Here is a 21,478-nt window from a genome sequence, read left to right on the forward strand (position 1 = left end):
ATGTCCGAACTGAGCAATATGTTAACAGATTATAGCATGCACTCTTGTCCATTTCGTGAAAATATTTCTTTTCAAATGAAAAATATACATAACAAGTAAGGTAGGGCTAAGTTCGGGTGTCACCGAACATTTTATACTCTCGCATGATAAAGTAATAATCGAGATTTCATTATCCGTCATTTACATATTATTTTATTTTTCTGTAAAATTAATTAGATTAGTAGTTCCTGAGATATGGTTTTTGGTCCATAAGTGGGCGACGCCACGCCCATTTTAAATTTAAAAAAAGCCTGGGTGCAGCTTCTTTCTGCCATTTCTTCCGTATTTGTATGTTTCTGACATTTTTTGTTAGTCGGTTAACGCACTTTCAGCGATTTTCAACATAACCTTTGTATGGGAGGTGGGCGTGGTTATTATCCGATTTCTTCCATTTTTGAACTGTATATGGAAATGCCTGAATAAAACGACTCTGTAGAGTTTGGTAAACTTATAGCTATAGTAGTTTCCGTGATATGTACAAAAAACTTAGTAGGGGCCGGGCCACGCCCGCTTTTCAAAAATTACGTCCAAATATGCCGCTCTCTAATGCGATCCTTTGTGCCAAATTTCACTTTAATATCTTTATTTATGGCTTAGTTATGAAAACTTTATAGGTTTTCGGTTTCCACGCCATTTTGTGGGCGTGGCAATTGGGCCGATTTTGCCCATCTTCGAACCTTAACCTTCTTATGGAGCCAAGAAATACGTGTACCAAAGTTTCATCAAGATATCTCAATTTTTACTCAAGTTACAGCTTGCACGGACGGACAGACGAACGGACGGACGGACAGACAGACATCAGGATTTCAACTCTACTCATCACCCTGATCACTTTGGTGCCATATAACCCTATATCTGACTCTTTTAGTTTTAGGACTTACAAACAACCGTTATGTGAACAAAACTATAATACTCTCCTTAGCAACTTTGTTGCGAGAGTATAAAAAAACTTATTTGGAATACTAGTTTTACTGGTAACGATATGCTATAGTGACCCCATCTGAACATTTCGAAATTGTAGCATTGCCTTGGAACAAATTTTTGCCAAATTTAAATTTCCAATTAACTCAACAGTTTTTGTTATAAGAACTTGATGGGTCAGCTTGTATAGCAACTATAGTGGTCCTATATCGGCAAATGGGCAGCTTCTTGTGAAGAAAAAGATGAGGGAAAACTTTCAGATCGATACCTCAAACCTGTGAGGCTAGTGAACAAACAGACAGAGAGACGGACACTTAGACGCTCATGGCTAAATTGACTTAGCATGTCAAGCTGATCATATATTAATATATACTTTATAGAGTCTCAGGTGTTCCTAACCTCGTGGCCAACGTGATATATACATTGTGACAAAATAGTACTCGAAAATTGTATATAAAACTCAATGTATTTAATTATTCATCAATATTTATTTTGCCGCCTTCAAAGTAATCCCCATCAGATGTAATACACTTATGCCAACGATTTTTCCAGTCCTCGAAACCTTTTTCATAAGCACTTTTTGGGATGGCCTTCAGCTCCTTCAGCGGATTTTATTTTATTTCTTCGACTAACAATGGGTTACACGGAGCGGCAATTTCAGTTTGAGGAATAAGGCAAAATCACGTGAAGCCAAATCTGATAAATACGAAGGTTGATCGATGGTATTCATTGCGTTTTTGGCTTTAAATTCGGTCACAATCGAGGCTCGATGGGATGGTGCATTGTCATCCTACAAAATTCTTGAATTATTTTTCCACAATTCCGGCCGTTTTCGTCGGATGGTCTCACGCAAACGCCTCAATACGGCCAAATAGAACTTTTTATTGACCGGCTGTCCCTCTGGAACAAATTCATGATGCACCAAACCACGATTATCGAAAAACAATGAGGTCCACTTTGATTTCTGAGAAGTTAAGATTGTTTTTTTTTGGCTTCGGCTCGTTTTTTTTTCTCCATTCCGATGATTGTTGACTTGTTTGTATGTTAAACTCATAAACCTATGCCTCATCGGCAGGTATAATGCTCTCTATGAATGTAGGATAGAAATTTTCACGATCAACCATGTTGAAAAAGTACTGTTACTGTACAGTACTGTTTTTACAATCAAATTAAATTAAGAACGCCAAAATATCCACCAAAATCATTCGCACGGGCTCCCTTGCCATCTCTCAAACACTTGCCTGACGATTTTCAATATTTCTAATATTTTCATCAGCTGAAGAGGTCGATCTCTCGACCGTCATTGAAGGCTTTGTACTACTCGCAAGTTTGTGTTTTTGATAAAACTGAATTTGGTTAGAAATACAAAATTTAAGACAAATTCTTTGTTTGATATTTTTATCCATTGTAAAAATCGCAACGAACTACTGAGGTGTACCGTCTTAAGCAGCTGCTGTAAAGAAACTGGTTAACAGATCACACTCATAGACAGGCACTCTAAAGATAACACTGAACGTGTGAATGATAACATTCACGAATATTTGGATTTGAGAAAGCTCAGTACAAAGTGGGTTACGACGGTCGGGTCTACGTAACCAAAACCTATCCGGAATTTTATCCGTCCAAGGACTGTCAACATGACAGAATTCTGCATCTATTGATTCACTGCTGCATTTCAGAGAACCATTTTATAAAGTACTTCAATATCTCATAAGTAAACCATCATGCAGAGTACATATTGTATGTACATATGAATTTATATATATATATACAGTAATCAAGTAAGCATTTCGCGTCTTCGAAATTCCAAACTCATTCAAATGTAATATTTGTACAAGATTCCCGCATTCAGTTAACATAAAATATTATATATGCGATACTTATGTTTGTGTATATGACAACATTTACATTGAAATTGTCTGTAAGTACTTAATCCGCAAAGCATACACAGTGTCACTTTCAATGACAGCTTCATATTACAAAAGTGAATGAATTAATTGAGCATCACAAAGAGCAATGTGTACTCTGAGGGGAGACAAGTGGCAAGTGCATGAGAAGACACACGAGCAGAAGCAACGCAATGACAATTTAATGGCATGAAAGTGCGAAGCAAATAAATTAAAAAATCATGCGCGAATGTGAGGCTGAAATAAAACATGAAAATGCAAAATAATGAGCTACAAGTGAAAAAAAAATCGCTGCATTAAAAATTTATGTAAAATATTAATTCAAGTACTTGTGAGGTGACAGCTGTCAAACTTTTGAAATTACTCAAAATTGTCATATTTCGATGCTTAAAATGCTTAAATGCGGACGTGTCAGATAAACTTGTAAAAATAATTTATTATTGAGATCTTCGACGCCATTCCTGGTGAAGCAATTTTGTTTATATTTTTTTCAAGAATTTGTGTAACTAAAATGTCCATATTTCTGTGTGCAAAGAAAATCCCAGAAACGAAAATGGCCATCACCTTTAAACGCGCTCTTTCAATTTTAGTTTCAGCTGTCGCCATCCATATCTATTTGTTTCATAGCCATATTTTATGCCTTCGTGAATTGAGATTGAAATTGTGCGAACAGGTGTCTCGCGTTCGTTGCACGATTGTACCGAACGAATTTCCCACCTTAAAATGTACAGCTAATTTATTTTGAAAGCAAAAATTTAAAATAGCGAGAAATAAAAATAATGAGCGCACATTTTGATGGTCAAGGTGAGCAATTTTAAGCGGCCGCGTCTTTAAATACTTACAACGGTATGTTTGTAGATATAATATGTACGTATGTACATATGTATGTAGATATGCAATTCACTTGCTTAGAAACGTTTGTGAGGTCTCTTTTAAAGTGCGATCAAAAAATTTACCTGTCTTTGTTGTTGTTTTTTCCTCATATAAATATTATTGTATGCCGTATAGTTTTCGCTTGGTGAAATCCATTTATTTAGCGGTAATTTTTACATGCAACATGTTTATCATTTTGTCGGCGTATAGCAAATTTGTGAAAATAAATTTTGTGCAAAAATCACGTCGGTGAAAGCAATTTTTCATCTTTTGGCTTGCACTTAGTTTTTATATGCAGAGGATGACATTAGGGTGGGTCGTTAATTTTTTTTTTAATTAAATTTAAATTACAAAATACTGATCTTAGCTTGTATTTTAGCGTTATACGTGTACTTAATTTGATTATGCGAAGGTTAACATTAGGGTGGATCATAACAATATTTTTTTTTAAATTAAATTACAAAATACTGGCCTTAATTATTTTAGAGTTATACATGTGAAAAGTATTAGGGTGCTCCATAAAAATTATAAATTTAAAAAAAAATTTTTCCATTAATTTGCATTAAAATTTGCATGAGTATTTTTCATATAAAATGTATTTTTGCCACTTTTAAGTTTACCCTAATACATGCCAACAGATATTTAATAAAATACAATTTGTAAGCTAGTTTATCCATAAAAGTGAATGATTGTTGTTAACGTTAAGTCCACCCTAATATATGTATGTACATATATCAAAAATATGAAAATAGAAATTTAAAGAGCCTAAATACCATAATTCGTAATTTCCCTGCATCACTAGGCTCCCCCTAACATTTTTGCATGTAATAAAATCACTTGCATGTTTATTTAGCAAAAGTATTTCTGCTGAATTTTTAATAGCTGCTTAAGAAATACGCATTTCATTATACAAATAACGAGTATAATGTAAAAAGCTTCTAGAACAATTAAAATACGTGCCATTTATATCCTCAGGTAGCACAGAAAGATCTACCGTGTGTTTATTTAAGAGGGTTATAAAGCAGGTAACTGCTTAGTTACACATACATACCTATGTATATCACGTCCTAGTTTTCGTCTCACTTTTAAAGATATGCATATATAAGGGTGGTCCCAAAATATCTTAAAAGCAAATTTTTCTGTCTCACTTCTTTCATCGACGACACCACCGTTGAACAAATATGGTAATTATAGAATCATATCTATAATAAAGTACGAACATTTTTATTTGAGTTCACAAAATTTCATCGATTTATCTTTAGAAGTTTATGAGATAATAATTTTAAGGAAATATTCTGACGAAATATTTTGAGGAAATTTTTATATCACGGGGTATGCATCTGGTCTCTCACCTATCGAACTACTAATTTTCAAAATCGGTGATTTACGAAATTTTCAGGGATCAATTGACGTGGTTTGACCCATTTTTAACTTGGACCTCTAAGCGCTATTTCTAACCGTGACCAAATTTAGTGAACTATTTGAAGTTGATGTTAGAAAATTCGATCAAAAAAGTTTATATTTCCGAGGGTATTCTCTAATGTTAATATATATAACTTTAAAGGAGCTATTTGTAAAAGAAGAGTTGAGTGAAATTATCGATAACTTTAGCAAACATATGTTGGAAACTGTAAATTGACACTTGCGGGTAAACATCGCCAAGGGTCTAGTGATTAGTTTAGATTTAACAAAAATAATTCGACGATTTTACCAGAGGACATACCAACATAGGTTCTTGCATTTTGGAATACTTGTCAACAGTGAGTGAAAGTAAAAAATGGAAGCACTCAGTATCATAATCTAAAGCCTTATAACGCGTTCTTTTTCATCGTCTTCTTTAGGTAGTTGACTAGGCGAATAATGATCGCCAAAAGATTCTTAGCATCAAGTGAACTCAAGTATGTTTTTAAGATCTTCAATACTTTCAAAGCTTAATAGCCTGTATGAATGACAGACAACAAAGACGAACAATTTAGTTTGAGGAATTTTTATAATATAACAAATCGTATTCCTATAACTATATTCAGTTTAGTTCAGTTCAGTTTTCTCCAAACTTTGAAGATTTATTTAAGAAATTCATGCCCAGTGGTATTATTCAAAGTGCATATTGCGTCTCTAAAGCTAGTAACATTTTTCCATTTATCTGGTAATGTGTGGATTCCATCAAAAAAAACTGCGCCGGCTTGAATCAAGCCAATTTTTGTTACACTCTTCTGATGTGAACCGTATTCCCGTGAGGGTGTTCTGCATTAGCCGGAATAAATCGTAGTCAGAAGGGTCTAGTTCACGGCACGGTCTGAGGCAAAATTTTACAGCTTTTACAGGTCTTGCAGCATGAGTCCGAGTTGTCATAATTAAAAAATATTGTCTCGTGTCTAGTTGTAAATTTCGGGAGTCTTTCGGCAATCACACCCTTCTATTTGATGGCTTGCTGTCAGTAGTGTCATTGACGGTTTCACACAGTTCTAGAAGCTTATAATACAACACATCCTTCTGATCCCACCACATACAGAGCATTACTTAGACGTTATAGATTTTCGGCTTTGCCATTTCTCTGGCTGGTGGGGCGAGTTTCACGTATGACCTTTTGCTTTTAGGGTTATCATGATGGGTCTATTAACATCATCAGCTGCAATTCGTTATAAAAGCGACTTTATAGCATTCAAGTAGCTTTTCTGACCTTCAAAGTGCTCTTTCAACGTCTCTTGGTTTCAATTCATATGGCTCTCAATTTCCTTGCTTTTGGATGTATCCATCTGGTTTTAAACGTTTTGAGACGGCTGCATAAATAGCTTTCAAATATTCTGCAAGCTCTTTCCGCGTTTAGCAACAATTTTTATGTAGTAATATTTCCAAGCAAAAATCACCGCATTTAAATCGTCCAAACCACTTTTGGTCCATACTATAAAGTTCCACTAAAATACGATGACTTTCGGCTTTCTTCATGTTAAAATAACGGAGACAAATTCCCAAAGTTCAATTTACTATATTTGAGAAAGAAAATGTTTTTACGCCTCAAATGAATAATATCTAATGAAAATGGTGCACAAAGACAATAGCGTTCCAGCGCATCTTCAAAATATTTGAACAATGGTATATACAGTTATATATACATATAACTGTGGGCAAAAAATAGTAAGACTTTTTAATTTAAATTTCGCGCGAGATTCGATGATAATTTTTTGTCGCATGCAAGTATTTTTGCTTAATCAAAACGTCCATAACCAGGACGGCCACCAACATCAACTGATGATCAACTTGTCAAAAAAATAAAGGACTTGGTGCTTTAGAATCGACGATTAACAGTCAGATATCTTACTGGCATTGTTGAGATATCGGAAGGATTAGTGAAAACCATTTTGAGAGATCATTTGGTTCTAAAAAGTGAAAGCATAATTCGTTCAAAATCATAAAATTTTTTTTGAAAAACAGCGTCGTGTTAACTTCTGTGAAACAATGCCTTTCGACTACCAGGATGTCATGAAACGTATTACTACTGGCAATGAGTCTTGGATCTGAAATTGAAATAGACGATCAATTGCATTGTTTGCGCGAAGCTAATCGTAAAAGGAAGCCGGAATTATGGACCGAAAAGTCTTGATTTTTGCACCACAATAATGCACCGTCTCAAACTGCATTGATTGTCCGTGAATTTTTAGCCAAATTTGCAACCAATGTCGTGCTACAATCGCCGTATTCGCCTGATTTACCTCCTTGTGACTTCTGGCCATTCAGTACACTTAAACGACCGCTCCGAGAAACCCGTTTTGAGTCAATTGACGGCATTAAGCTAGAATCGCTACGCGCATTGAAGGCTATTCTGGAAATTGAGCCTTTATTAACTGTTTCGAAGATTTGTAAACACGTTGTATTGGTGCCAAGGAGGAATACTTCGATAGGGACGACATAGGTTTTGGATTAAAATTTTAAAATTATGAAAAAAATCTTAATATTTTTTGCTCATAGTAATAAATTAAGTTACACTATCTTTTAGCAAACCACAAAAATATATGTAAAGCCCCAATCTGTATCCTAAAAACTAGGTCAATCGAAGCATAACCAAAACTATAACCATACAAATCTGTTTTTTATTATTTCCCACTCCCTACTAACCTCAAATATATACATAATATTGTATACACTAGTAAATTGTGTAAAGTAAAATCCATGGCAAATAAAAGTTATTTCCTCAGCACTTACGCTGATTGCCGCTCCGATTAAAAATCCAATTTGGCAGTCAATTCGTTGTCATGTTTTTGTCATATTTTACCATCATGAAATATTTATAGATTGTTAACGCAAGCGCTATTTATAAACAATAGTATGCGCTGCCATGCTATGCCTTGTAGGGCTATGCGTAAATATGCACAGGAGAGTACTAGTTTCGCCAAAAATCAAAAAGGTATTCGCAATCAACGCGAACATCAATCAATTAATGAAATAACAAATGGAAATTAGAATATCGAATGCGTTTCTGTGCGGCGAGCGGCTTTCTTTGCTGCTTTGCTTGCTGCGTGAAGGCATCACCCACTCCTCCTTCATAAACGTCACCTGTTTAACGAAGCGACTGTCTAACTAAGCGGCACGTCAAAAGTAACTGATGTCTGCCTGTCTCTCCATCCGTCTGTTGTTTGCAGTCTACCGACTTGTCGCTTGCACTTGTTGTTGCGCGTAGTTGTTGTCAAGCGATTTGGGCGCCTTCACTCTATTTGCATGGTTTCCAAGGAATTCGTGGTTTCTTGCTTTGTTGGCATGTTTGTCGGCATTTTGTCTTTTGTTGTTGTTTTTGCTTTTATTTTCTGTTTTTTTTTCTCCGTGGTTTTCACCATTTTTGTCCCGTTACAAGTTGGCAAATGCGCCTATGGAAATTCAAATGCAAAAATGCAGGGGTTTCCTCACTCCAACACACGCACACACACAGCAGTATTTGGTTTTTCGTATAAAAGTAACTGTTTTTCGTCTAACTTTTGTTGTTGCCTTATTTTAATCGCAAATTTTTGTTTTGTTTGAGTGTGCCGTGCCTGTGTGCGTGCATTTTTCGTGCATGTTTTTCGGCGGAATTTCGTCAGTCGCGAACGGAGTTTGTTGAAAAAAAGTTGCGCAAACTATTTGATGTTGGAAAATATGCAATAGTTCGCAGAAAGTATCAGAAAAGTTGCCAAAACGCGCGGCAGTTATGTAATTTGGCAGGAAAAAAGTAGCTAAAACGTGTGTATATGTGAGTGTGTGTGTGTGAGTGAAGTGCCTGTAGTGATTCACACTTAACGGTTATGCATAAATTTCCGCTAATTGAGTGAAAACAGCTATTTTTGTGAAGGAAAAAATAAAAAAATAATAATTTTAATATGTGCGCTGAGGTTACTTATACGCACGGGTGCGCCAAAAATCATTGAAATGCTTTGAGTGGCAGATAAGCTGAAAAAATCCTTACTATAAAAATGTGTTTCCCGTTATTTTCACAGCACACAAATTTCGCAACTACGAAATGCTTTCCACTTGAAGAATTCTGAATTACGCTGTGCAAGTTCACGGCTGCTTCTTCGCCTTCAGTGAACTAACGAACTGCCGCGCAAGTCAAAGAAATTGGCAAATAAATCAAATTTAAAAGTCAATATGAGTGTGAGCCTTCTTTTTTTCTTAGTGGCTCGAATTTGTCAAATTTCAGCGACTTTTAAAAGACTGGCAGCAGCGCAATAAGACTGCTGTAAGAAGCAAATGAAAACGAGAAAAAATAAAGAAGTTGAAATGAAAACAAACAAAAAGTACTGAATGAGCTTGTAATTTAAGGCAAATAAATAATGAATGTACCGTAAAGAAAAGCACAGGAATTCATCAATTGCCAGCAGTACAACTAGAGCTCAAATGTATTTTAGAAATAAAAAGTGATATAAAAATGATGGCGGAATGCGGGCAAATGAAGGCGCGGTATACGTAACAGCAATAACAATCCCGAACTGCAAAGTCACTGCAGGAAATAAAAGTTAAAATCGCGTAAATTTTAAAGTGCAAGTCAAAGCGATTTTACGTGTCCCGGTTCGTGTTTGAAGCCATGTGAACAAAGTACAAATTTATAGCAGAGAAGCGAGCAGTGTGTGGCGACCAAGTATTTGGCAGCTATGTTGTACGTGTGAGGTACCGTTACGTTGCGAAAGTTCGTGTTGAAAAACGTATTATTCACACTGTACAAAAACAATTAAAATAATATAATAAAATTTTACGCGAAGTCTCTTTGTGTGAGCAATTTCTTTAAAAGTCACCATCACCTGCTTCCCTCTAAAGACTTGTTCTGGTGAAATGTAAATAAATGACAGCTGTTAATACATTATTCAATAAATTGCATTTGGTATCGCCGCGCAAAAATGGAGTTCGGCTTGGGCGGTCGTGTGCAGTTTCTACAAGCGCAGCTCTTTCCCACTTGTGCGCTGTCGCCGGTCAATGCTGGAGGTAACAGTTTGCATGAAAATGTGTTGTTTGTTAGAAAATTTATTTCAATTTATGATATTGGATTCAAAAACCAGACTTTTTTGTGAGTAACATGTATATATGATTTTTTATACCAATGGATATTGCAAATTCGATTATGCCTCTTCTGAGACTGACCTTTAAGGGGTTACATGGGTTTCACGGCTGCAAAAAATACTTTTTTTTATTATTTTTTTTTTGGCTTATTTAATTCGATAACATCTCTAGAATATTGTCTTAATTCTCAAGTAGATACGGGTAGTAGTTTTGGAGAGATAGCTAGTTGCGTGCTCGAGCTCAGCTCGACACTCACAACTTTAAGCGCATTTTCCTTGAAACTGTGTCTTCAAAGTCGGTTGTCAAGATTTCTCGTCAACTACTTAACTGATTTCAATGAAATTTTACTCAGGTTTACAACATTTTTTGAATTTTGTGCAAACACATCTTCCAAAAGTCCAATTATCACTTATTTGTTTTTCCTTAATCCAGTATCTAATCAATGTTCTTAAGTAAAACACGTAATTTTTCGTATTATTTTTCGTTTTTGGTTCTGTAAGAAGTTCTGCTATCAACACGGAGACACCTTTTATCGAGAGACGGCCAGAAATCACGTCGCAATGGCCGATTTTAGAATATTTTTCTTTGAAAATTTCACAAAATTTTCCTATAATATGTACATATCTTTTGAGTAATAAAAAGTTTGACTAAAATATTTAGTATTTTATGTGAAAATTTTTTCTGAAAATTGACCGTTTTTTGTTTGAGAAAACCCTTGTAATATCTTAATAAGGTTTCTAAATGTGGACTCTAGTATGAATGAGGCCTTTAAAACGATTCTTTGGGTCACCAAGGAGCAGCGTATATTAAGTTTGCCTCGATGTTTGTAATACCCAAAAGGTAACGCAGAAGAAACATATATATGGTAAATGATCGGCGTGACGATCTGAGTTGAATTAGCCATATCCGTCCGTCTATCTGCCTGTCTGTCAGTATGTATGTGAACTGGTCCCTCTTTTTTTGAGATTCGGAAATTTTGGAAACGTTTTATGTCATCAAGAAGCTGCTCATTTGTCGGAACCACCAATATCGAAGCACTATAATTTATATACGCCATATACAAAAAATCGATCAAAATAAAGTCCTTTGGACGAATTGATTGGACGAATTTTAAATTTCCCAATTAATGCCCGAAGAACTTTAGAATTATCTCATGTTTTAATAATCGAATTGTGTTTGGACTTCATTTTATATCTCAATGCAAACACAATCCTTACTTTTTGTTTGTTTCGAAAATTGCTTTTCATGACAGTCCTTCGAGTTCTATCAATGCCTTCAAACTTCAAAGTTCTCTAATGCAAGACACATTATATGAAATATATCTAGCAGAGTGGACGTATGGTCAATTGTAAACTTTTTCTCAAAACATAGAACAATACAAAACTGCATTGAAACAATTTTTTGTTCACTATCGTACATTTACTTACCAATGTAAGTATGTGCCCCAATTTACCGAGGGCACATAAGGTAAATGACTCGGTGTTATGAAATCTATAGAAGGCTTAAAGAACTCAAACCAATTTCAAACGGAAAGAAATTCGTTTTGTTTTAGTGGTCTGAGCCGCTTGTTGTTGCTGTTGTTGTAGTTTTTTTGCACTGCAACAAGTAGTGTTTACTGCTGAATGTAATGTTTCGATATAGGATAGCACGGATGCGTAAGTTAACTTCGAATGGTATTATTTCTAAAGAAATCTGTCTCAAGTTAGATAAAATTATACATCATTGATCCATTTAAATTGAGAAATCGGTAAAAGTTTTCTTGAATTGATATTCCTATTAATTTCAACTGAGATATATTTCTTATTATTAAACAAAGATTTTTGTGAAGTCTACTCTGACGAAAATACAAAGATTTTAATGTCATAGAGCATTTAAGGAAGATAGTACCTATGTTCAGAGAGAGCGTGTACAAAATACAAGCAGAGCAAAATTACTAAATTGTAGCAGAGAATATCAAAGAAGAATTTGGATGAAATTTTGGGTTTGAAACGAGTCGCCGGTAGGTTTTTAGCAAAGTATTTGATTTTTTTCTTTAGAAGAACATCGAAATATTCACTCTAATATATGTGGTTTGAGTCCATTGAGGTTCTGAAAATAAATCAATGAAGACACTAAAGCAATGCATTCGCCATATAAGAATTGTATGGGAAATCTGATTAAACTGCGATGAGCCTACAAGTCTTGTCGGATGCAAATGTCAAAGTTATATCGAGGTAGGCAAATTGGAATCACCTAGGCACTTTCTTCTTAACTGTCCTGCTTTTGCCTTTTGAGGGTGAAACATCTCCATAAACACACCTTCGGCTAACCTGACCACCATTACGGCTGGGATTGATATTAGCCTGTTTAAAAATTCGTGATAAGCTCGAAGTGTTTCAGCTTCTGGTCTTTCTGGTGTTCCAAATCCTGGAGTTTTGGGAAACAAAGGATCAGCTTTCACAGCTGTCTAAACGTGGTCCTGCTTTACCGTTTTTGAGAGGATCAGCCGCACGACCCAACCTAGCCCAATCTAGACTAACATTTTCATTGCTTTCAATGAATACAAATTTACTTTTCTATCATAATGGGTACGAACCACGATACTACTAATCGTATGATATGTATTCACATAAACTATTTAAGTATTTCATGAGTATGTATGTATATCCTAGTAGAAGATATGCATTCAAAAGTAAGTCTTCTTTATTGCAAATTCTTAAACAAATGTATAATTTACTCTAACAAAATACTTGTAAAGAAATTATCGAAACTTTCTTCCTTCCTTGCTTGGCGTGAAATTAAGCAAACTGCAAAGAAAAACGACAAAATCCGCGCAAAGAACAACACCAACAAAAAAGTTATGATCTCAAAGCAATAGTTCAGAGTTTGAACACCAAACTGAGCAGAGTCAACTTGAAAGTTTGCATAAACCGCTGACGGGTATTTGAACTTTGGATAACAGCTCACAACTCAACTCAAGTCAAGTCAATGAGCGCAGGAAATTATAAATGCTTTGCTTTTTTTCCTTTTTTTCGACCGTTACGCAAATGGCTATGCAGCAAAGCGACTGGAAGTAAGCAGAAAGCAGCGACGATAAAATTGAATTTCATGCGGCGGCGCGGGCGAGGCAAGGGAGAACGGTCAGCGAGCGATGCAATAAAGCTTATGCGCAGTATTTCAATATTCACTGAAAAAGTGCGGAATTTATTGTTCGAAATGCCGCTACTGGTCTATTGGGCTTTATGAGGAAAAGCTAAAAGGTTATGCATACACACAACGATTGGTTTCTATAAAGCCATGGCGCTGTTGCACTGATCCGTCGCACTTTTGATGCAGTAATCCGATAACCTACAATACCTGCCACCTCACCAACACCACCGTGCATAACGGTAAAACTCTCACTTTGTTCGTACCTACTTTGGTGTAGAAACTTTCGAGGCGCTTTGCCCTCGGGAAATCATTATGGCAATCCGTTATGTGTTCAATGCTCGCTTATGAGCTTTTCCTGCGCACTTGAGTGGGATTTGGCGAAAAGCGAAAATTTGTAGAAAACAAACAGGCAACTTGTTTCTGGTGAACTGGCGAACTTACTTGAGAGTGTGTGTGTGTGTCTCCCTTCACTGCTTTCGTTTCTTGGCCGTTGCTGCCTCTATTAGCTGCAAGTTGTGTTGCTGTTTCCCTTTCGCATCCGTGTTGTTGTAATACTGCAGCGACTGTTGTTTCACGTTTTGTTTGTTGTAATTTGATTTGTTCTTATTTCTTTGTTGTTGTTGTTTTTTGTTTTTGTTGTTGTAGTTGCTTTTTTGTTTTCGTAGGAAGTCCTTGCAATTGACTTGTCGTTGTGCGATTGTTGCGTTGCTATGTTGTTGTTGCTGTTGCTGTTGCTTTTAGCGTTGTACTTTTTCTATGTTTGTTTGTAGTTGTTGTTGCAGTTTCGTTATTCGCCAGCTAGTTGGTATTGGAAGGATCGTTGTTTTTGCTGTTTTCACTATTTGTTTTGCGTTGTTCTTCTATTTGTTTTCCTATTAAGATTCTGTTGTTGTTGTTGTTGCTGCAGTCATACATTCACCACTTTGCCTTGTTGTTGTCGTTGTAGTTGCGCTGTAATGGATCAAGAGATTTGATAACGTTAAGGAATTTGTCATTCAGTGAGGATTTGTTTTGACTAAAAAATAAAAGTGTGCGAAACAACAGAACAGTGGATTATCACCCCGTTAGAGTCGAATTACAGTTAGGGATAAAGGAAATGGTTAACTGTTGGCCGGAAGTATGTTTTTTGTTTGTATGAAAAAGTGCGTGATTTTATTTGTTGTTATGCGTAGTTCATTTGATGGAGGTTTCATTAGCTTTTGCTTTTGTGGTAAATTAGTAATCAATGGTAGTAGTGAATTTGGAAGATATGTGGACCTGGCTGTCGTAATTCACTCATTTATGAAGTATAGTCATGTAGATTGAAAAAATTGTTCCCAAGATTTTCAGGAGTACTTTGAATTAGTAGGACTGAATATACACAAAAAAGTTACTATAGTCATTTTAGTTATAAAGTAGTTTTTTCTAAGTCCGCTGAATTAAAGTTTTGAAGTCTTAAAGCGATTACTGAAAGAAAAAAAAAACCGAATTTGTACAGAATTTTCACCGATATTCTCTTAAATCCCAAATGATATTATCAACTTAGTTAAAAAAATTATTAAATAGATTTCGACAATAACTGATTATGTTTGTTATACTACTCGGGGGAAAAAATAGTAAGACTTTTTTAAATGAAACTTTACACGAGCAGGCATTCGTTCAAATATTTTTTTTCTGGGTTGTTGTGAGTGTTAATGACATCTGTGGAAAAATTTCCATCAAAATAATCATTAGAGTTTAGTATACGCTTGTCTTTTTGAAGAACATATAGTGCATTCGACGATTTTTATGAAGAGTAAAATTATTCAACAAAGAAGTCTCATTAAATTTTGTATGCGGAATCAAATTTCTGGTGGCGAAACGCTCAGAAAGTTGGAAAAGTCATGCAACGTATTGCAACTGGTGATGCCGAAAAATACACTAAAGCAGGTCAAAAATCGAGGTTATGTTGACAGTTTTCTTCGATAATTGAGGTATGGTGCACTCCGAATTCCTTCCAACCGGCCAAATTGTCAACCAGGAATTTTTGATTTTTGCATGACGATAGAGCACCGTTGCTTACCGCATTGATGAAGAATCAGTGAGTTTTTCGTTAAATTTTCAACCAATGCCGCAACCGCCGTATTCGCTTGATTTAGCTCCGTGTGGCTTCTGGCTACTCATCAAGCTCAAACGGCCGCTTCAGGGAAACAGGCTTGAGTCAATTGAAGACATTAAACGTGAATCGGAATATGAATTTAACAACGGTTTCGAGGATAGGACGTTGGCACAAGTGTATTGTGGCCAAGGGAGACTACTTTGAGTGGGACGACATTGGTTTTGAAGTATAAAATAAGAGACTTTAAAATTATGAACAAAGTCTTACTATTTTTTGCTCATACATAGTACGTTTGGTACCGAGTGTTATTTTTTCCAACTTAATTTCAATTGAAATTTTTCTACATAGCTTCGGTAAATTAGTCCAAATTACTTCAAAATTCTTTCAGAGCATAATCTTTTATATGTATTTTCATAGGAATAAAATTAAGAGTTGATATGACTTGATTTTCTCACTTCTGGTTGGGTTTGACTACTGAAAACCGGAAAACAAGTTAACTTCTCTTGCACTGAAGCAATAATATCCTTCACAAATACAAAATATGCCTTAAAATATCATTCTAAACTTCGTGTGGAAAATGATCAAAACTGTTTCGAAAATTTTGTCTTCTTGAAATTAAAATTGTGAAGAAAATTTTTGGGGTGTTCTTCTAAAAACTATTATGTATGTCAAAAATAGTGATTTTTGGAGTTTCACTTTAGCTAGGACGGTTTGAGTTTACTAAGAAGGATTGAAATTACTACTTTTTTGCAGGAAAAAGTTTTGAAATTTTAAACTTATTTGTAGTATTTTAATTTGTTAAGTTTACGGCATATTTCGAAACGATTCACCTTGGAAGCGAAAAAACTTTTCGTTGGGGCTTCTGATCAAACAATTCAGCGTTATTCGTAAAATTGGGTTCAAAACGCAGGAGTTACAGACAATTATTTACGCAACTTCTTGTGACGATTTTCGACTTCAAACTAAGCAGTTAGAAGTAGGATTTGAAAAACCTACAAAAATCAATCATATCCTTAAGCAAGTAAGAAAGAGCTATATTCGGGTGCAGGCGCTATTTTAAATAATTAAAATGCTGTAAAAAATTTCGAGCTGTCTGCAAAGATTATAACTATCGAGGCTTGCTTTAGATAATATAAGTTGTACAAACAACCATTACACGAACAAAACTGTTACAAAATACGCTGTTGCGACAAGTTATTAGAGACTGATAGTGTTAACTTCATCAAGCTTTTTTATCTTCAAAGGATCTCTCAATGTATTGGGGTATCCTAAAACTAAACTGTGCAGTTTTATTTTGGAAAAAGTTGAAAATGTAAAATAAAGTCAGAAAAGTAGACTACAGCAAAAATACATAAAATGTTCGAAATTCGAAAAATTCTTTTTCCAAAATTAATTTTTACCACAACCACTGTATTCAGTGGCACATAAGTATTTCTTGAATAAAGCATTTTTGTATATCAAATGGCCATCGAAATACAACTGCCATCATTACTAATATATGTATGTATATGCAAAATCATTAATGTATGCACACATACATATATGTATGTATGTGTATGTATGTATGGAAGATTGTGTACCTTCTGACTGCCAATTTGTTGCGCCTTGTCTCCTAATTAGTTTGTTATTATTGCTAATGTCAACGAAATGTTTGCTGCTAATGCCTCAAGTATCATTTGCAGAACTTCATTGGCAGCATTTGTGGTAATTAGCAAATTGGATCAAATTACTTGCGTACTCGAAGCGGGCTCTTGCAACCATGGTGCAATCGATTTCACAATGAAATCCAAGGAACGAGTGCAGTACATTTGTTGTTTTTTGGGGTTAAAGGAAGTTAAGTAGGTAAAAGCGCAAGTTATATGTATTTTGATATATAGTAGAGTGTGGTTGTATATTTTTGAAGAAAGGCAGGCACATGATTAAGAAGTATAAGACCCATATTTCCTTCCTAATTGTCACTGGAGAAATGTGCTTTTTATTAAAAAAAAAAATATTTAATTTAATTCTAAAATTGTATTACCTTTACTACATTTAAAAGGAGATCCACATATGAACCAGTGACTTTAAAGGAATTTATATAAACATGCATTAAATGTTGTGTGACAGTGTAAATATGGCAAAGGGTGCTTAATCCTCTTTTTCGCAGAGTGCTGATTAAAAAATAAATTAAATAAATTTGCAGCGGTAAATAAATGCGCTGCGTGAAAACAGAATACAACCACATCTCCGCACCGCACACATCCACTTACATGCATACATGCATAGAGTGCTTTGAGGTCCAATATGTGTGTAAATTTGCGTGCTTGCGTGTGTGTGCGCGTGGCGTGTTGATCAGCAGGTGGATAAATAAAGCCAATCGAGCGTGTAAATCACTTCCACAAAAAGCAAAAACAAAAACAAACATAAAAAAATGCAAAATGTTTAATCCGTTCGAGGGTAATTGGAAAAATGGCTGTTAAGTTGGCGGCAAACGTGAAGCGCTTTAGGGCAGCGCTTGAAAATAACGGGTTTTTCGTGCGATGTATGCTTGCCACATTTTGAAAACTTGTTGCGGTGCATCAAATTTTTAAAGGAATTTCGTTTCAATGACTTGGCTTTAAAAGACAGTAGTTTGGTAGGCTTTAGTAGAAAGACATTTTTGCACAGAGTTGCCAGCTGTCGAAAATGTCAATCTTCAAAACGTGTGAAGAAAAATTCTAGAGTCGTGAAACTTTCAAAGAAACTCGAAAGCGTTCGACGGGCGGAGGTCATCAGCATGGCTGGTGCTGATACCAACCATAGCACTTAACTCCAACTTGCACATATTGCTTTGTGTATGGCTCCGAAAGTTGCTATCAGACTCAGAGAATCTGGGCTTGTAAAAGAACCCGTGTCTGAACACTCGAATATGCTCACACACTTTGACTTCATACCGGATCACTTGGACCGTGGATTCGCCCAACGGTACTCTGGCGGTTGGTAGAGGGGTTTACTGCCAGAAGCTCTCTATCAACTCCAACTTCAGACTTCCTGACTATTACAGTGTTTTCCAGAGGTTGCAGCCACTAAGGTAGCAGTAGATTTACAGCTCCAGAGTGCAGCCTCCTTCAGAGAAGTGATCACCCACTCAGATAGCGATGATACTAGCCTTGAACTCATTGACACAGCGTTCAGGACAACACTTCTTAAAATTTTTCGGAACGTATATTAAAAAATTTTATTTTTTTTATTTTGAATATATTTTTGAAATAGTGTTGCCAATTATTGAAAAAATGTAAACTAAATAAATATATGTACATCATAAGACATTTCTCAAAAGGTTTTGAAATGCATATGAAAAATTTTAGTTTTTTTATATTAAATGTATTTTTGAAATGGGTTGCCACTTATTGAAAAATATCAGCTAAATAAAAATACGTTCTTCATTAGACATTTCTCTAAGCGTTTCGGAACGTATATGAACATTTTTTTTTAAATAGAGTTGCCACTTATTGAAAAAATGTCAATAAAAGAAAACTACGCCCATTATAAAACAAGTCTTAAACAGTTACGGAACGTATGTACATATATCAAACATTTTTATTTTTTTGAACATATGTATGTTTGAAATAGAGTTGCCACTTATTGAAAAAATGTCAATAAAAGAAAACTACGCCCACTATAAAACAAGTCTTAAACAGTTACGGAACGTATGTATATCAAACATTTTAATTTTTTGAATATATGTATTATTGAAATAGAGTTGCCACTTATTGAAAAAATGTCAACTAAAAAAAAATACGGCCATCATAAGACATTTCTCAAAACGTTTCGGAACATATCAAAAACAATTTTTTAATTGAGACATATTTTACAATAAGGTTGCCAGCTTTTAGCAAGCCAACTGCATGAGCTCCCCGAATACTGTACAAATATCTCCCTTTCAGGTGCTTTCGGGTAGCAAATATGTGTTTTTGCTTGTGCGCACTGAAGTGGTCATCTGTGTTAGCACAGAGAATAATAATAATTGCTGCCGCAACAACTGCAACATCAGGTGCCAACGCAGTTATTAACAGTTATATGCGCATTTTGTGAGAATATATGATTTTTGATATAGTTGCAAACATAAAATTTAATTATTATGACAACTGCAATAAAGGCGCTACAAAAGTGCTGGCCACAATAGATTAATTGCATAACAACGAACGGCACAAACAACAGCAACAAAAATAAATAAAATAAAAATCAGTGAAATCAAAATTTTGTCTGGCTTTATTTGCTCGCCGCCAGCTGCAAACGCTCTGCAATATTAATATTGTTGCGGCTGCTTGCTATTCCCCGGCGACAACTGTTGCCACTGCGCTGTTACATGAACGCACACTCACACACATGCACACATATGAAGCGCTGTGCCGTTATTGCCGCTTTGTCATGTTGCCACCGCACATTTTCGTGCACGATTAATTAAAATTTTATGCCTGCATGGGAAAATTGTTGGCAATGAAAAGCAGCTGACAAATAAGTGAACCGAGAGCCAGAAAGCCTCGCTTGGGGTTGCCACCAGCACACACACGCTACTACAAATTATATAATAATATAATGTAAAAAAGCTCTATGCAAGTGTGTGTGAAACTCGGCACTAAAATGTGCAACATTAAATGCTGCTGTTGTTTGCTTTTGTTTTTGTTGCTTGTAGTGACAGGCGGAAGAAATGCGGCGATAAGTGCGATTTGAAATTTATTTTTGATGTATATGAATTTTATCGGGAATTTCGGCAATTGCCGCCACTCGCTTGCTGTGCATTTCTAACTTGCATTTGCCTGCATGTGTGCGTGTGTGTGTATAATTGCGGTTTATTTACCGCTGCAAAATATTTGCTTACAATTTTAATAGTTGCAACGCTTGTATGTTTGTAAATCATAAATAAAATCTTGCATTTGGTCAATTTTTTGGCAAATGCTCCGCAGGAAATAATTTATCGCCAAACATTTGAGTGCATTTATTTTACAATAAATTTAAATAAACGAAATTTTCTTCGAAACTATTTTGTGGGAAAATAATATAATTGTTGCAGTGAACAAATATTTTTGCATTGGCCGAGCTATTACTCAAAATTAAAGTGCTCTTCACACAATTTGTGGTTGTTTTCTGGTATTTTCACATAAATTCTTAATATTTTAAAAGCTAAATTTATAACAGTAAATAGTGCATTTAACTAAATCTGAGAGAAAATATCAAAATAAAAGTATAATTCTTCAAACAACAATTACTTTTGTTTTTTTTACTTTTACTGCTTTTGTTCTCTCATTAAGATGGAATGCCATCGCACATCGTTCAGGCACTGTGAAACCATTTGGCTACCACTGAACTGCTTTTTATCGCCGTTAAACTTTAATTTGTGCAGTACCCTGAGTAAATAATGTTATGTAAACAATCCGTTAACAATTCAAGTCTTTGAGAGATTTCACTACGAAGCCTAAAGAACTGGCTTGAAACCGGTTTTGGACCCATAGTCTCTTAGCAAAAGTGGTTCAAAAGATCTGTGGAATATTTCTTGCATACGCGATTTTTCGTTTTTTGGCTACATCCAACAATTAACCCGTTGTAATGTAAAGGGTTTTTCAATAGGGACGCTACTCAAGTAGACCGATAAGCACAGCAAACGACGCGATATGTTTCCCGCTCTTTTCGCATTTCTATTCAGTAAGGTTTGCCATTGCAACGTGGAAAGATATACGATCCAACAACGAGTGAAAATTATTAAAATTTAATACCGAAATTCGGAGTCAGTGGCCTAAACTTTAAGGGGTATTCTGGTCTAGAAGCATGAACTTCAGGTAATTTTTAAAGTCTCTTAAAAAAAAGGCAATTAATATCTTTACTATCCATTTTTTTATTAGTTATTTGTTAATTTTAGAAGAGTACAGAAAAAATTAAAAACTAAAAAAAGTCAATAATTTCAAAAATTATGAGCTGACGAAGTGGGGGGTCTCTAAAAATTTCCACGTGACCATACCCATGATTTCAACCCTCCTAGTTATCTGAAACCAAAAAA

The 21,478-nt window shown here is 35.3% G+C and overlaps 2 protein-coding genes across 7 annotated transcripts in view; one reads left to right on the forward strand and one right to left on the reverse strand.

Annotated features, from left to right (window-relative positions):
* LOC120775196 (glutamine-dependent NAD(+) synthetase) overlaps positions 1–21,478 on the reverse strand; it is a 182,319-nt gene that overhangs the window by 21,851 nt on the left and 138,990 nt on the right. Inside the window, exon 3 of the mRNA XM_040105258.1 lies at positions 13,830–14,339. The gene's annotated coding sequence lies outside the window, so the exon portion shown is untranslated. The remainder of the gene's footprint in view (positions 1–13,829; positions 14,340–21,478) is intronic.
* Positions 1–21,478, forward strand: part of LOC120775195 (cytosolic carboxypeptidase Nna1) — a 166,686-nt gene that overhangs the window by 6,777 nt on the left and 138,431 nt on the right. The gene's annotated exons all lie outside the window — the stretch shown is intronic.

This window comes from Bactrocera tryoni, chromosome 4 (genome assembly GCF_016617805.1).
Source record: "Bactrocera tryoni isolate S06 chromosome 4, CSIRO_BtryS06_freeze2, whole genome shotgun sequence".
Taxonomy (NCBI): domain Eukaryota; kingdom Metazoa; phylum Arthropoda; class Insecta; order Diptera; family Tephritidae; genus Bactrocera; species Bactrocera tryoni.